This window comes from Chiloscyllium plagiosum, unplaced genomic scaffold (genome assembly GCF_037043375.1).
Source record: "Chiloscyllium plagiosum isolate Xiang-an unplaced genomic scaffold, Cpla_swu_hap1 HiC_scaffold_30, whole genome shotgun sequence".
NCBI classification, from domain to species: Eukaryota; Metazoa; Chordata; class Chondrichthyes; order Orectolobiformes; family Hemiscylliidae; genus Chiloscyllium; species Chiloscyllium plagiosum.
In genome coordinates, this window is record NW_028270168.1 from 27,861,757 (window position 1) to 27,878,715 (window position 16,959).

Sequence of the window (16,959 nt, forward strand, 5' to 3'; positions counted from 1 at the left end):
CCACTTTTGGAACATTATGTGCAATTCTGGTTTCCTTTCTATCAGAAGTATGTTGTGATATTTGAAAGGGTTCAGAAAAGACAAGCATATTGCCAGAGTTGGAGGATTTAAGCTATGAGGAGAGGCTGAATAGGCTGGGGCTGTTTTCCCTGGAGCATCGGAGGCTGAGGGGTGGCCTTGCAGAGGTTTATAAAATCATGAGTGGCATGGATAGGATAAGTAGACAAAGTCTTTTCCCCTGGTATGGAAGAATCCAGAACTAGAGGGCATAGGTTTAGGGTGAGAGGGGAAAGATATAAAAGGGACTTAAGTGGCAACCTTTTCATGCAGAGGGTGGCTTGTGTATGGAATGAGTTGCCAGAGGAAGTGGTGGAGGCTGGTACAAATACAGAATTTAAAAGGCATTTGGATGGGTATATGAATAGGAATACAGGCCAGGTGCAGGCAAATGGGACTAGATAGGTTAGGATATCTTTTCGGTATGGACGAGTTGGACCGAAGGGTCTGTTTCCATGCTGGACATCTGTTTGACTCTCAGTGACAAGAAAGTTAGACCAAGGAGAGCCAATGGATGTTATCTACCTGGACTTCAAGATGGTCTTTGACAAGGTGCCATACAGGAGGCGACTGAGTAAGATAGGGACCATGTTATTAGAGGTATGGACAGAAGCATGTCTGACAGAAAGCAGAGTGTGGGGATAAAAGTGTCCTTCTCAGGATGGCAGCTGGTGACAAGATAAGGCTCAGTGTTGGGACCGCAACATTTCATTTTATACATTAATGATCTAGATGAAGGAAGTGAGGGATTTCTGGCTAAGTTTGCATATGATACAAAGATCTATAGAGGGACAGGTAGCATTGAGGAGGCTGGGAGGCTGCAGAAGGATTTGGACAGGTTAGGAGAATAGACAAAGAAGTGGCAGATGGAGTATAATTTGGGAAAGTGAGAGGTCATGCACTTTGGTCGGAAGAATTGAAGCATAGACTATTTTCTAAATGGAGAGAAAATTCAGAGGTCTGAAGTGCAAAGAGACTTGGGAGTTCTAGACCAGGATTCTCTCAAGGTAAACTTGCAGGTTGAGACAACAGTTAAGGCGGCAAATGCAATAATGGCATTTATTTTAAGAAGACTTAAATATAAAAGCAGAGGTATACTTTTGAAGTTCTGTAAGGCTCTGGTCAGATCACATTTAGAGTACTGTGGTAAAAACAATGACTGCAGATGCTGGAAACCAGATTCTGGATTAGTGGTGCTGGAAGAGCACAGCAGTTCAGGCAGCATCCAAGGAGCTATGAAATCGATGTTTCGGGCAAAAGCCCTTCATCAGGAATAAAGGCAGTGAGCCTGGAGAGAGTACTGTGCAGAGTTTTGAGCCTCATGTCTCAGGAAAGATGTACTGGCCCTGGAACGTGTTCAGAAGAGGTTCACGAGAATGGTCACAGGAATGAAAAGTTTTACATATGAGGGAAGTTTGAGGACTCTGGGTCTATACTCAATGGAGATTAGAAGGATGAGAGGGGATCTAATTGAAACATACAGAATACTGAATGGTCTGGATAGAGTGGATGTTGAGAAGATGTTTCCATTGTTAGGAGAGACTAGGACCCGAAGGCACAGCCTTAGAGTAAAGAGAATACCTTTTAGAATAGAGATAACGAGAAATGTCTTTAGCCAGAGAGTGGTGAATCTATGGAATTCATTGCAACAGAAAGCTGTGGAGGCCAGGTCATTGAGTATATTTAAGACTGAGATCGATAGGTTCTTGATTGGCAAGTAGATCAAGGGTTACGGGGAGAAAGTGTTAGAATGGGTTTGAGAAACGTATCAGCCATGGCTGAATGGCCTAATTTCTGCTCCTATGTCTTATGGTCTAAATGGGCGCCATTACAAACATATTTCTATTACCACCTCAGGGACTCTCACTCTCTCTCTCTCTCATTCTCCTTTTTATTAAAGAGAATCTTGGTTGCAGAAATACTGACAAGTTAATCATTAAATCCCTTACACACAGATCAAAAACCCACATACAACTAGTTCAACATCTAAATTCTATAAAAAGTTATATTAATGTATAAATAAATTGTGCACCTTGACTTCCTGAATATAAATAAGGCCAATATTTATCACACAATCAGTATTAATGTTCTGTTATCTCATAGTGCTCAGTATTTGCCGACATTCAATGGCATTTAAAAGTAGTTTATTGTTTATCAAGTGCTTGGGCCAGCAAAGGTTGGAAAATAAATGCAGCTTCTTCTTAACTTTTTGTCAAATTATTCAGTCAAGGAGACCTAGAGACTCATTTCTCAAAAGTAAATTCAGATTAGCGCAAGGTAGGTTGGAGTGACTTATAGACAGAATATTTTGTCTTATATACAAACAATTCTCACATTCCCAGACTTGAGACAAAAGACTAACTGTGGAAAACACAAATCATTTAGCATTTAAAGGTGACCATCATATTAATATATAAAGAATAGTACATTCAATTCTCTATCCACAGATGCTTATATATTTCGAGTAAGTTTTAGTTTTAAGCTTCATGTTGATTTTGTCATGCTAGTTACTCCTTGGCTTCATAGTTTCACATACCAGCTTTTAAAATCCCAGGTCATTCTTTAGACATTAACCATTGAACTGTAATGATGACCTTTGCTGAATAATAGCATGCTCAGTATTTGCATCTAATGTGATTCCAACTTTTTTAGCTTACTGTAATTGTTCTCCCTGTACACATCCAGCTGACATTAAACAAACAGTCAGTTTGAAACATGAGGCATTTATAAAAACAGTAAGCTCCCATTGAATTATAGAGGAGCCAACCATAACAAGATGCTCAACTCAAATCTTGGGAACATTCCACATAGTTGCTAAGTGCAACATCAAAAACAGGTCTGAGAAAATGATGACTGATTGTTGAAAACACATCCGTTAGGCTTTAACTAGAACTCCAGATACATAATGCCAAAAGTAAGACATTCCTCCATCAAGAGTCACAACAGCAAAGCTCAAACAGTGCATCACCAATGGGAGATCCATTTCTATCACATAGGAATTTATTGATGTTTGGGCATAATATTTCTGAAGTTGTACCACTCTTTAAAATTGACTAAAAATGTTAAAATCAGTTTTAATTGCAAGGAGTTAAGGGAATTTTGGTGATTGAATTTTGCTACTCCATCTACTTTTCTGTTAGAACATTTAATCTATGGGCTTGAATGGCACAATTGAACAAAAACTGCAATAGTTCATTGAATGTCTTTAAGCTTGTTGTTTATAATAGAAAGAAGGCTTTTTGTTATTTTCTTCAAACAAACATCTATCACACTGTGATATATGGCTCGTTGTGGGACCACATCTTACGTGATAAAACAAAATGCAGGGCATTCTCTATTTTGTGATGTGAAGCCACAACAAAGTAATGTTCCTGATCCAGTGATTCCAGTTGGAAGTTACAGTCAAAGGGTGTGTGGGTCAGATATAAGGTTACAGCGCTGCAGCAACAATTTTCCAATCCCTTTAAATGAGGGTCAATATGGGGGTTTGAGTATGCAAACTTAACTTTGTGTGACTCTGAACCCTGGGTTTGGGAGCAGAATGGGCCATTCAGCCTTCATAATTGCTCCACCATTCGATAAGACAATGGCTGATCTGGCTGTGATCCCAACTTCACTTTCCTGTCTGCCCCTCATATCTCTCAACTCCCTTGTCTATCAAAAATCTAACTCAACCTTGAATAAATTCAAATGACCCAGCCTCCCCTTTTTATGGAGAAGAGAATTCCATGGTTTTCTGGGGAAAAGAATTCCAGAAACTAATAGTCATAACATAGCTAGATTAGTTGGATAATGATTACAGTAACATTTCCCATTTTTGTGTTAAAATGATTAATCCTGCTAAAATGAATAAACACACAAGCCCCTTCCCAGGGATAAAAGAGAGCCCAGCATAGACATCAGCTTTGATAGAAGCACAATCTATTCTTTCCTAGACATACACAAACAGTTTCTATGATGACCAAATCTTTCCATTACTGTCATTATGGATTAAATGGAATGTAAATATTAAGAAGATAGGATAAATTATAGTTTTAAATGTTACAGTTTTTGCTAGTATTCATCTTAACCCTAACAACTCATTTTTGAAATGCCTTTGATGACACAGGGGTTATTTCTTATGAATAGAATAATGGCTAATTTCCAGAAAACACAGATATTAGGGACAGTTCTACCAACTACACAAATTTAAACTAACAAACTCATCTCTGTTTAATATCCTCTAGGGGAACATCTCCTTGGTTGCATTAGGAATAACCCCACCCTTTTGTTGGTAACCATGGTGATAAAATTTTGTAAATGCCAGCAGAGGCATGGAGTAGGTCTTCATGAACAACTTCAAACGAATCCACCTTTAATCACAAAGGCATGATATCCTCTTTTCATAAACATAAACCTTTTTGACAGAAGGCCACAATGAAATCCAGTCTATGCCAATTAATTGGCTCAATTCTTTTGCTCACAAAGTAACACAATAGCCAGTAATTTTCAGCAATTTAATGAACAGCTCAGTCATGTACTACTGAAATGCTAAGACATTTTCACAAAACATCAAACCAACAATAAAGATATGGGTGATCAAATCTTTGTTTTGTATAAACTAGACAATGCAAATCACAAGTCACTTAGGGCAGTATTTAATGCTCTCTTCCATGATAAATTGGATACTGACAGGGGCATTTAATCCAGTGGGAAGGTGACCACTAACATCTTCCTGCCTCGAATAGAGGTGAGTCCAACGTGGGAAGTCTGAAGACCAGCCCATGTGCATTGCCTGCAATGAGACCATTAAGTGGGCAATTAATATTCACAGTTGGTATTAACCCAGGAAATGCAGGGTGTTGAGTGTATCAAGAACATGACAAAGCAAAGGTTCCATGAGGGCTGTGTATGAGAAATGCAGTCAGTGTTCAAAGGCAGTCAGTGGCTGATTAGGGGACACAGCATTGGCATTGTGGATGTCAAAGGCATGTCTTTGCTGCTAAACACAATTATTGCCATCTTTTATGGGTTCCCATTTTTCCCCACTCTTCAGTTACCTGTAGCCCATGAGAGCAGACTCATGACTAAAGTTGTGGAGGCAGCAGCAATCATTCTCCTGGTTCAATAGAACCACTCGCCCCTAGATTTTGGTAACACTTGGGGAGTAGGATTTTTGCCATGGTCCTTGTGACATAGTGCCAACATTACTCCGCAAAAGATATACCACAGATAGGTTGTTGATGAGACAAGAGGCATGAGAAGTTTACTTATAACCCCATTTAAATGGCTGCAATATTACAGACAAACACACAATCTGGGTTCAGTGCTTATTGATGTTACTGTACATTACAAAGACATAGCTGAAAAATGTGTTGCTGGAAAAGTGCAGCAGGTCAGGCAGCATCAAAGGAGCAGGAGAATCGCTGTTTCGGGCATAAGACATAGTTGACTAACTGAAAACATTACGTTACATACAGAAGCCATAACTAAAGGAGAGGTGCACACTATCACAGGTTCTGATGTCATGTAACTGTCTTAAAAGGAATAGCCTTATCAGGTCTGGAATCTGCTATAATACAAAATGTCTTTCAAAGAATGGAAATCCTTGTTGTGCTTTTGCAGCTGGACACCATCTGATGGGTCCTACTGAATCTGCACTGCTCCGCTGTGACCAAAATGTGAGATTGGAGAACATCTTCCAGTTCAGATTCAATAATGTCCACTTGCAGGTCAAATGGAACATTATTGTTCTTAGTGCGGTTTGGAAACCAGCCATGAATACAAGAGATTTAGTAACTTGGATATTACCAGAAATCTAAATTGTATCCTTGGTTTTTCACAAGTAGACAGTGCAGTGAAAAAAAATCTGGACAGATCATTTCCAATCATTTGTGGTCAGTATGGACAACGATGTTCTTGCTGTTTAGACATGCATGAAACTGTGAGGACAGTGTAAAATTTTAAAAGGATATTGTCCCGGTGGAGCAGGCGGATACTTAGCAGAGAAGTGTGAAGTCAGTCACTTTGGTACAAAGAACATGAGATGGTGGTATAAAATAAAAGGGTGCTATTCTAAAGGGTGTGCAGGAGCAGAAATAGATTAGATTCGATTCGATTTCCTACAGTGTGGAAACAGGCTCTTTGGCCCAACAAGTCCACACCGACCTTCTGAAGAGTAACCCACTTGTCCCATTTCCCTCTGACTAATTTACCTAACACTATGGGCAATTTAGCATGGCCAGTTCACCTGACCTGCACATCTTTGGACTGTGGAAGTAAACCAGAGCACCCAGAGGAAACCCACATAAACATGGGGAGAATGTGCAAACTCCACACAGACAGTCACCCAGGGCTGGAATCAAACCTGGGACCCTGGTGCTGTGAGGCAGCAGTGCTAACCACTGAACCACCGTGCCACCCCTAAAAATTATGGAACACTTCACGAATTTGCATGTCATCCTTGTGCAGGGGCCATGCTAATCTTCTCTGTATCGTTCCAATTTGAGTATATGCACTGCTGAAACGAGCACATACTTAGGTGAATATAAGTCATTAAAGGTATCAGGGATGGACAGTGGTGTTAGTACAGCATTCTCGGCTTCATAAGCAGTGGCACAGGGTACAAGAGCAGGGAGGTTAGGAGGACTTTATTGTGGAGACATGTTGAGCTGAGGCAAGTAGCAAGTAATCAATGTGTGGGGTTACAGGGAAAGGGCAGGAGATTGGTACGAAGGCAAAATTCTGAGAGACCCAGTACATACACAATGGATCAAATGGTTTCCTCAGTACAGTAACAATCCTGCAATGCTGTAAAAGTTATTTGTCTTGTGGTGCAGGCATATTCTGTACAACTTTGGTTTTGATATGATCAGGTGTAATACCAACTCATGAGTAGATTGAACAGCAACAAATGTTAAATCAATAAGACTGCTGATGCAGACTTGTGTTCAGCTCACATACAGTTCTTCCAAAACCTGCTGGCATTAATGATACAGTGACAACCTGATAGTATTAATGTTCTATGATCTGCATATGGCCTGAGTGAAGGCTAAGCAAAATGGGAACCTGAGGAAACAATATCTAATGAAAGGTGTTCCATATGTTGTCAGTTCCTTCAATTACAGAGAAAGATTTATGGGCTAATTCCATTCATGGCATGAGCTGGGAAAATGCTTGACACAACATAATGTGGGAACAAGTTCTTCCAGGTTAGGAATCATGTGTGGACATCTTTTAGCATGTTGTTCAGGTGTTTTGGATTTAAACGTACACATGTGGTGCTGTCTTTCTTCAAATCACAATTAATGAAGCAACATCAGTCAGCATGATGTCCAAATTTCCAGATGATGCTGTTTGATGCCTTGAAACCCATTTTCAGCTTCTCGTGAACATGAATGCTGCGTCTGTAAGGAGAATCGATGCTGGATTAGGCAGGCATCATTCAGATGTAATTTTGCAACCCATTCAAAGTTGTTGGCAGCATCAAAACCATCTGGGTAAGAGTTAGCCAGGTGATAGACTTAATGTTGTGACCTGGAATCTTTGATGTTGAAACTGACAGTAATGTCACCTTGTGGAACATAATAATGTAATAATCCATATATAGTGATAGAGCATGAATAGGTGGTCGTCTGTTTCAATGATGTAATAGGTTTCAGATGTCGATCCTGAGGATCTGTTGTGGCAAATAAGAATCAGACCCATTGTAAAGTAATTGTCTTACGTTGTGTGGACTACACCATGCTGTGCTAGCTCCCCCCCATGTACATCTCGTGTAAGATGCATTAGGGGCTGATATTTGCCCTGAAACCTGTGTCAATCCAAGTGTATCATTCATGTCATCCACTTCCTTTGGGGTACATTACTTCGAGGCAAAGCCTTCAGCTTTTCTGGCTTTCACGTCATGTGCAACATTAACCAAATGTGCTGCTTGAACGGGGTTTGTAAGCTGTGTTGTTCTGGTTACCTACTGGGCAATATTGAGATGTGTTCGTGTTCCAGATGGAATGTCAATCTTTGGGATGCAATAAAGAACTGCAGATACTGGAAATCTGAAACAAAACAGAAATTGCTGGAGAAATTCTACAGATCAAGGAGCATCCGCGGAGAGAAAAAAAAGTTTCTGAAGAAGGGTCACCAGATTAGAGACATTAGATCTGTAGATTATTCGCTGAGCTGGAAGGTTTGTTTTCAGATGTTTTGTCACCATACCAGGTAACATCATCAGTGAGCCTCCGGATGAAGCACTGGTGGCATGGCCTATTTTCAATTAATGTGTTTAGGTTTCGTTGGGTTGGTAATGTCATTTCCTATCGTGACACCATTTCCTGTGGTGATGTCATTTCCAGTCCTTTTTCTCAGGGGTGTGGTAAAGGGGATCCAAGTCAATGTGTTTGTTGATAGAGTTCTGGTTGGAATGCCATACTTCTAGGAATTCTCATGTGTATCTGTTTGACTAAGCCTAGGATAGATGTGTTGTCCCAGTCAAAGCTGCATTAGAACATTGTTTCAACAAGCTACCACACACTGCAGCACAGAGGAACTATGCAGAGCAGAGGAAAATCACTTATACAGTGCATTCAAAAAGAACGGGTACTCAATGAATTGATATCTCAGCAACAAACCCCAACAAGCAGACAAAACACATTCAGAAACCTTAGCCACTCTCCCCTACATCAAAGACATCTTGGAAATGACTACCAGACTCCTCAGATCTCTTGGCATCATGGTAGCCTACAAACCCACCAATACACTGAAACAGCAGCTCATGAACTTGAAAAACCCTATACAGGCAAGCAAAACTAATGTCATTGACAAAATACCTTGCAAGAACTGTACAAACACTACATTAGACAAACAGGCAGAAAACCAGCCACCAGGATAAATGAACATCAACTAGCCACAAAAAGACATGACCCACGCTCACTAGTATCCTTGCATACAGATGAGGAAGAACACCATTTCGACTGGGACAACACATCCATCCTAGGACAAGCCAAACAGAGACACACGTGAGAATTCCTAGAATCATGGCATTCCAACCGGAACTCTATCAACAAACATATTGACTTGGATCCCATTTACCACACCTTGTGAAAAAGAACAGGAAATGGCATCACCACAGGAAATGACATCACCAACCCAAGGAAACTGAAACTCAAATAGAAAGTGGGCCATGCCACCAGTGATTCATCTGGAGGCTCACTGATGATATTATCTAGTATGGTGATGAAACGTCTGAAAACAAACTTTCCAGCTCAGCCAGCAAGCTTACATCCAGAGCCTCAACTTGAGCTACAAATCTTCTCAAAACTCATTATCTTTAAATCTGTTTTCTTCCCACAGATGCTACCAGACCTGCTGCGTTTCTCAGGCAATTTCTATCTTTGTACACTCTTTGGGTTTATCCAGAAGAGTGTTTCTGAAGAATCTGATGTGTGCAGAGGAAACGAACAGTATGTTATGATGTTCAGCTAAGTTACATTCACTGAAATGACATTCTGTACCTTTATATCCACACCTGCCTAAGAACTGGTTGATTATTATCCCTGGCTATTGGTGGTATGATATGAAATCAAGCATGTGTATACTGAACTTGACCTTCGAAAATCTGAAAAACTGTGTCAGGATCTCAGTAGTCAGTGAGAAGCACCAGATGATTTCAGTGTCAGAAGTGAGAAAAAGTTTGACTAGCTATCAATTCTTTGTCAGGTATCTGCTGATCCATGCAGGAAAGATCAATTTTTAAAAAATAATTTCAAAATTAATTCAATAATACTCTCATTTCTGAATCACAAGGTTCTGGGTTCAAGTCACACACCAGTGCTTGAGCAAAGTAGACATTCTAGTGCACTAACTGAGGGAATTCTGCTCTATGGCTAAGACATTAAGCCAAGTTTGTCCTCTCCGGAAGATGCAAACAATTCCATGGCACGATACTGGAGAGAAGCATGGGAGTTATTCCATGTCCTGTCCAATATTTCTTCCCCATTCAGTATCAGAGTGAAAAGTCTGATCTTTACCACATTGCTCCTTGTGTGAGGTTGCTCCATGCAAATTGGCTGTCATGTTTCATACATTACAACAGTGAGTACATCTCAAAAGTACTTGTGTGGCTCTAAATCACAGACATCCAGTGATGGTGAAAATGCTGTATAAATACAAGGCTCTCTTTCTTTCTATTTAACAAAAGAACCCTGGAAGAGTAATTGCACTAGTCTGTTGAATTTATATGAAGTAGGATTGCTCAGCAGCTGTTTGAAGTGGAAATATTAAAATTTCTTAAACAAAACCAGTTGAATTAATTTAGTCATTTTTGATGGGAGATACTTTAATTTGGAAAAGCAGACCATTAAGAGGAATGAAGTGTTTAAAAAAAACAGGAATGTTGATATGAGTCTTATTCTTACATCAAAGGTTAAGTGCAAACTTTCATTAACGGAGAGCAGAAGCCTGAAATGAGATATAGGGAAAGAGTTCTAATATGATATGCCGCATTTGACTCTGAGTAGAGCAGGTCAATAATTTGACAGTTTGTAATGTAATGTTGCATCAATCAAAACCACAGTTAATATGGAGGTGCATTGTTGCAATAGTTTCAAACACAGGTGGCAGTTTATGTAATGAACACAGAGCCCTGGTTCATATTCTTACTTTGCCCAGTCTTTAAAAAGGCAAGTAAGTTTACAATGAAGCCCCACATGAGTAATCCAATTACAATGCAATCTAAAATCAACAACAATCAAATTGTTACCTGAACTACAAAGTTTGCAATATGGTGGACCAGTGTAGTCAAGCAAGGCCAAAGAACTTGCATCCTTTACCCATGGCTGAAGCATATGTAAATAAACACACCAACCAGGGGTCTATCCAAGATGGCCTTTCTAGCTTCACTCAGGCAGCCAGAGCTGAGATTTTCTCACAATAGTGTTCCCTGTGCCACACCCCACCCCCCAAGTCCCCCAGATCTTGATCCCAATCCCAATTTCTTATCATGAACTGCTATGCCATCAGTGGCTTGATTTTCCACAAGGTTGGCCAGTGGGCTCCAGTGTCGATTAACTCCAGTATAATGAAATCAGAAGCTACAGCTCTCACCATTTAGACAATAATAATGTTCAGGCAGGAGTTGAGATTGGTGATGATAATTGTTAGGTGACTGGGTTGAGTTGGGGAATGATGTATGTGATGATGAACTCTTATGAAGGTGCAGAGGTATAATATACCTTTAAGAGAGTTGAAGGACTTAGCAAGCACCCAGAGTGCTGGAGAATTTACAATGTAATATTTGGTCCAGCAGCTAGCAGTACCTGGGTTGCTATTAGACAGAAAACAAATTCAAATTCAGCCAGTTTAAATTATGCCCCAAGATACTAAACTCCAACCAACTTCATATTTTGACAATATTAAAACCAATGAAATGATCCGATACTTTGGGGTTTAAACCAAAAAAAAATTGAACAGTTGAGGGAGAACCAAGCCACCAATATCTGCAGACTGACCACAGAATAACTCTCCTAAAGGTACCTTTATCTATCAATGATCTGTGAAACAGAAACCCTAAGAAGAAGAAAAAGGTTTGACACTGACCTAGAGAGCAAGTCTACAGAGGAAGATACTAAGAGAAGATTCAACAGCTGGCTGGTTTTGAAATTTGACCTTTTCTCTAAATTCTAATCAGGGTTTTATTGGACTAGTATTGTAGGGAGGGAAGGTAAGAGACAGGTTTAGATAAATGAGTTGTAAATACTTGTTAGTTAATCATTCTCTGTTAGACTTTAAAAATTAAAGTTGCTAATTTTTACCTTAAGTAATGACTTTTGGGATAGTTCTTTGTCTCTCCAATTTTAACAGATTACAGCATGGGTTAAATCATTTCTGTGTTGCAGGTTTGAAGTAGCGGGGCGGGGTGGGGTGGGGGTTGGGGGGGGGGGGGAGGTGATAGGGTCACCCAATATTGTAAAATGAACTAGTCACTGTGTAAGGCTTGCTGTTGTTGATGGATGTGATATTTAAAGATACACTCAATAACCTTGACCTCTTGTTAGAGGTCACTGACCTTTCTGGTGGTACTGCATTCAGCTCCTTAGAGCATTGACTTCAATGGCTCTGTTCACACAGCCTTTTGAGTATGTGTTTATTGGGCTTGCTGACCACCTGCATTTACAGGGCAACTCCAGTATTTCCACCTACTGATGCAGCATTCGAAAACCTGAGAGCCAGGTAACTTCACATTGGCACTGCCCATCCAACTGTTATGCTTACAGCAGCAATACTCCTCTTCCTGTTACAGCCTCCCCAAAACCTTTGAAATATATAAGAGTGTTGCTGTGAGTGTTAAAAGCTGTGCGTTATTACATGATAAATCCCCCTAAAATTACTTACATACTCAATTTCCCAATCTTCTTTGACTTTCAGTTTATCACCATTTTAGCAGCTATTGGATTTATTAAATCACCAGTTCCCACTTCACCACACTCAATGCCCTTATGTCCACTAGAACTATTTCCATCCCTATATTCACACTTTTCTCTTCATGTCTTTCCCACCTTTCCTCTTTCACAACTCAACTTATTAATAAATCCCACGTCTTGCTGGTTTAGCTCTGATATCAACTGAACTTATTACTTAATTTCCCTTCCCAATTCCCATTCCCACATTAGCTGACATTAATGGCTCTTTCCTTGAGTACTGACAATTTTTAAAGGAAATAAAATACTCTGCTGGCATCAACCATCTCTTCAAAACAAATATAATGTCTACTCATCAACCCTTAAACTGGGAGAAAGTGAGGACTGCAGATGCTGGAGATCAGAATTACCCCCACATCCATCTAGCTATTGCACACTCAGCTACCTTCCCCCAGTCCCACCCCCCTCCCATTTATCTTTCTACCCCCTCAGCTCACAAGCCTCGTTCCTGATGAAGGGCTCTTGCCTGAAACATTGATTCTCCTGCTCCTTGGATGCTGCCCGACCTACTTTTCTAGCACCCCACTCTCAATCCTTAAACTACCCTGATCCTAAAATCCTTGAATGTCTTATCACCTGTCAAATCGATGGAAAGTCCCATCCCCACATTGAAAATATGCTCCACGATATTATGTGGCATTACCCCGGGCTAAATGGGATAGATTTTGAACACATCTAGCAACTCAAGGCTGGGGCATCATGTGGTGATGTGGGCCATCAGCAGGATTGTTGCTGAACACAATCTGCCACTACGTGGTCCAACGTGTTCCCCATAGTATCAAGGAAGAGTGAAGGAAGCCATTCCAGGAATAACACAAGATATACATGAAAATTTGGTATCAACTTGGTGAAGCTACAAGATAAGACTACTTGCCTGCCAAACAACATAAGTAGCAAGCAACAAACAGGGGTAACCAATGCCACACCTGACAGATCAGGTCCAAGCTCTGCAGATCTGCCAAAATCATGAATGGTAGTGGACAATTAAATAACTCATTTTGGGAGGTGGGTCCCCAAATATCCCAACCTCAATAATGGGGGAGCCAATCACATCAGTACGAAAGATAAGGCTAGTGGTTGCAACAGTTTTTCTGCAGAAGATTCAACTGAATGATTAATCCCTCCAGAGGTCACCAGCCATCCCACAGACGCTAGTCTCCAGCCAATTCAATTTGCTTCACTTGATATCAGGAAACTGCTAAAGACACTGGGTCATGCAGCAATAGAACTGAAGATGTGTGTTCCAGAGATTGCCATGCCCCTAGCCAGATTGGTCTAGTAAAGACAGAACACTGGCATCTAACTGACAATGTGAAAAATTGCCCTTGCATGTCATGTGTAGTGATTGTAATGAGGTCAGCCAGATGGACCTCATAGAAGATGAATTCTCTGATTAGACCAGATTATCAACCACTATCAGGGAGCCCTGAAGGACAGAATAAAAAGAGGAGTGCCAGAGATTTTAGCACTCTGAGGAAACTGGATCAGTGTCAAGGACTCTCCACACATAAATAACATACTGGCCTCTGTGGAGTTATTTCATTACGTACTTGGACTCCAGTGTGGAGTTTTCACATTTCCCCTGTGTCTGCGTGGGTTTTCTCTGGGTGCTCCTGTTTCCTCCCACAGTCCAAAGATGTGCAGGTTAAGTACATTGGTCATGCTGAATTGCCCATAATGTCCAGGGATATGTAAGGTAGGTGGGTTGGTATGGGAAATGCAGGGTTACAGGATTAGCGTAGAAGGGTGGGTCTGGTTCGGATGTTCTTTGGAGGGTCAGTGTGGACTCAATGGGCTAAATGGCCTGCTTCCACACTGTAGGGATTCTATGATTCTACGAAAACAGACAAAACTCAAATCCAGGTACTTACCCCCCCTTCAGTCTACTCTCGATCGTCAGTAAAGTAATGGAAGGGGCCATCAACAGTGCTACCAAGTAACACCTGCTCATAGCACTAACTTTATCAGTGGGGCCCAGTTTGGGTTCCACCAGATCCACTCCTGATCTCATTTTTGTGTTTGTTCAAAATGGACAATAGAACTGAATTCCAGAGCGGAGATGGAATTGACTGCCCTTGATATCAGGGCAACATTTGACTTATGATAGCAAAACTGAACTCAAATAGCAATCAGAGGGAAACGCTCTGCTGGGTGGAGTCACACCGAGCACAAAGAGAAATGTTGGTTACTGTTGGAGGTCAGTCATCTCAGCTTCAGAACATGAGTTCCTCAGGGTAATATCTGAGGACCAACCATCTTCAGCTGCTTCAAAAACCTTCCCTCCACTGTAAGGTCAAAAGGGATTAGATTAGATTACTTACAGTGTGGAAACAGGCCCTTCGGCCCAACAAGTCCACACTGACCTGCCGAAGCGTAACCCACCCAGACCCATTCCCTTACATTTACCCCTTCACCTAACACTACGGGCAATTTAGCATGGCCAATTCACCTAACCTGCACATTTTTGGATTGTGGGAGGAAACCAGAGCACCCGGAGGAAACCCACACAGACACGGGGAGAATGTGCAAACTCCACACAGAGGTGGGAATTGAACCCAGGTCTCTGGCACTGTGAAGCAGCAGTGCTAACCACTGTGCTACTGTGCCGCCCACAAGTGGTGATGTTCACTGACAGTACAGGGGAGATCTGATAGAAACTTACAAGATAATGCGTGGCTTAGAAAGGGTGGATGCTGGGAATTTGTTTCCATTAAGCAGGGATACTAGTACCCGTGTGCACAGCCTTAGAATTAGAGGGGGTCAATTTAGAATGGAAATGAGGAGACATTTCTTCAGCCAGAAAGTGATGGGCCTGTGGAATTCATTGCCATGGAGCACAGTGGAGGCCGGGACGTTAAATAGCTTCAAGGCAGAGATTGATAAATTCTTGACCTCACAAGGAACTTAGGGCTCCAGGGAGAGTGCGGGTAAGTGGCATTGAAATGCCCATCAGCGATGATTGAATGGCGGAGTGGATTCAATGGGCCGAATGACCTTACTTCCACTCCTATGTCTTATGTCCTTATAGTACAATGTTCATCATCATTTATGACTCCTCAGTTGCTGAAGTAGTCCATGTTCAAATGCAACAAGGCCTGGACATTACCATCACTGAATACCCATTATCAACATCCTAGGGGTTATCACTGACCAGAAACTGAACTGGATGACATGCTGTAGCTCAAAGAGATCAGAATCTAGAAATCCTGTAGTCTGTAACTCACCTCCTGACTCCCCAAAGATTGCCCACCATATACAAGTCAGAGGTATGATGGAATGATCCCTATTTACTTGGATGAATGCAGTTCCAACAATTCTCAAGAAGCTGGATATCTTTCAGATAAAGCAAATCAAATGATTAGCACCATATCGATAAACATTCACTCCCTCCAGCTCCGATGCTCAGTAGCATCTACCAGACACAGTGCAGAAATTTACCAAGCCTCCTTCGACAGCACCTTCCAAACCCTACTATCATCTAGAAGCACAAGGGAGCAGATACATGAGAATACCATCACCTGCAAGTTTCATCCAAGCCACTCACCATCCATAGTTGGAGGTATAATGTCATTCTTATAATGTCAAAATCCTGGAACTCCCTCCCTATCCACACCAAATGGACGACAGCGGTTCAAGCAGTAAGTTCATTCCCAACTTCTGTAGGGTTAATGAATATTAGCCCAGCCTGTGAAGGCCACGTTTCATGAATGAATAAAACAAGCAATTGGTGATTTAGTCTAAAATCTCCTTGAGTGGCTTGATGTGAAATGACAATCTGTAACAGCTTAAAACTTGTGGTTACATTTAAAAAAGTGCTATATGAATGTTGTTATTGTTGCTTTTCATTATAGACTGAGATCCAACACTATTCATCAAAAGTCAACCTATTTTATTCTCCTCAAAACCAATACAGTCATTATTCCAGTAATATTATGATTAGTCCAAAACATTAATTAGGATAGAACATAGGACAGTGCAGCACAGGAACAGGCCCTTCAGCCCACGATGTTGTACCAAATATGATGCTAAATTAAACTAATCCTTTCTGCCTGCCCTTGTTCCAAATCCCCCTATTTCTTGCATATTCATGTGCTTATATAAACATCCCCTAAACTCTCTTAATGTATCTTCCTGCACTACCACCCCAGGCCTCAACCGACCTCAATTCTTAAATTTGTTGTATTTAATTGTTTGCACATTGTTTATATCTGACGAGAATTAGAAGGAAAACAGTACTTCGAAACTCAGGAAGCATATCTTAGATGGTATAGCCCAGGCTAATGACTGTCCTTTTTAAAAAGAAAATATAGTCTTTGTTTTTGTAGGGGAATGATGAAATTGCTAACGTGAAGCTGGAAATCAACACATGGAAAGTGATGAAGTGTATTTTATTCACAAAGCAGCTTTAGATAACAAACTTTAGATTAACACCAGCTTCATACTTTGATGA

General features: G+C 40.9%; 1 protein-coding gene and 1 non-coding gene across 3 annotated transcripts in view; both read right to left on the reverse strand.

Annotated features, from left to right (window-relative positions):
* The window catches only part of LOC122563655 (hippocalcin-like protein 1), a 151,937-nt gene that overhangs the window by 60,624 nt on the left and 74,354 nt on the right, over positions 1–16,959 (reverse strand). The window lies entirely within an intron of this gene.
* Positions 6,463–6,569, reverse strand: LOC122563783 (U6 spliceosomal RNA). Its single transcript, XR_006315722.2, has one exon. It is a non-coding gene; the product is annotated as a U6 spliceosomal RNA (small nuclear RNA).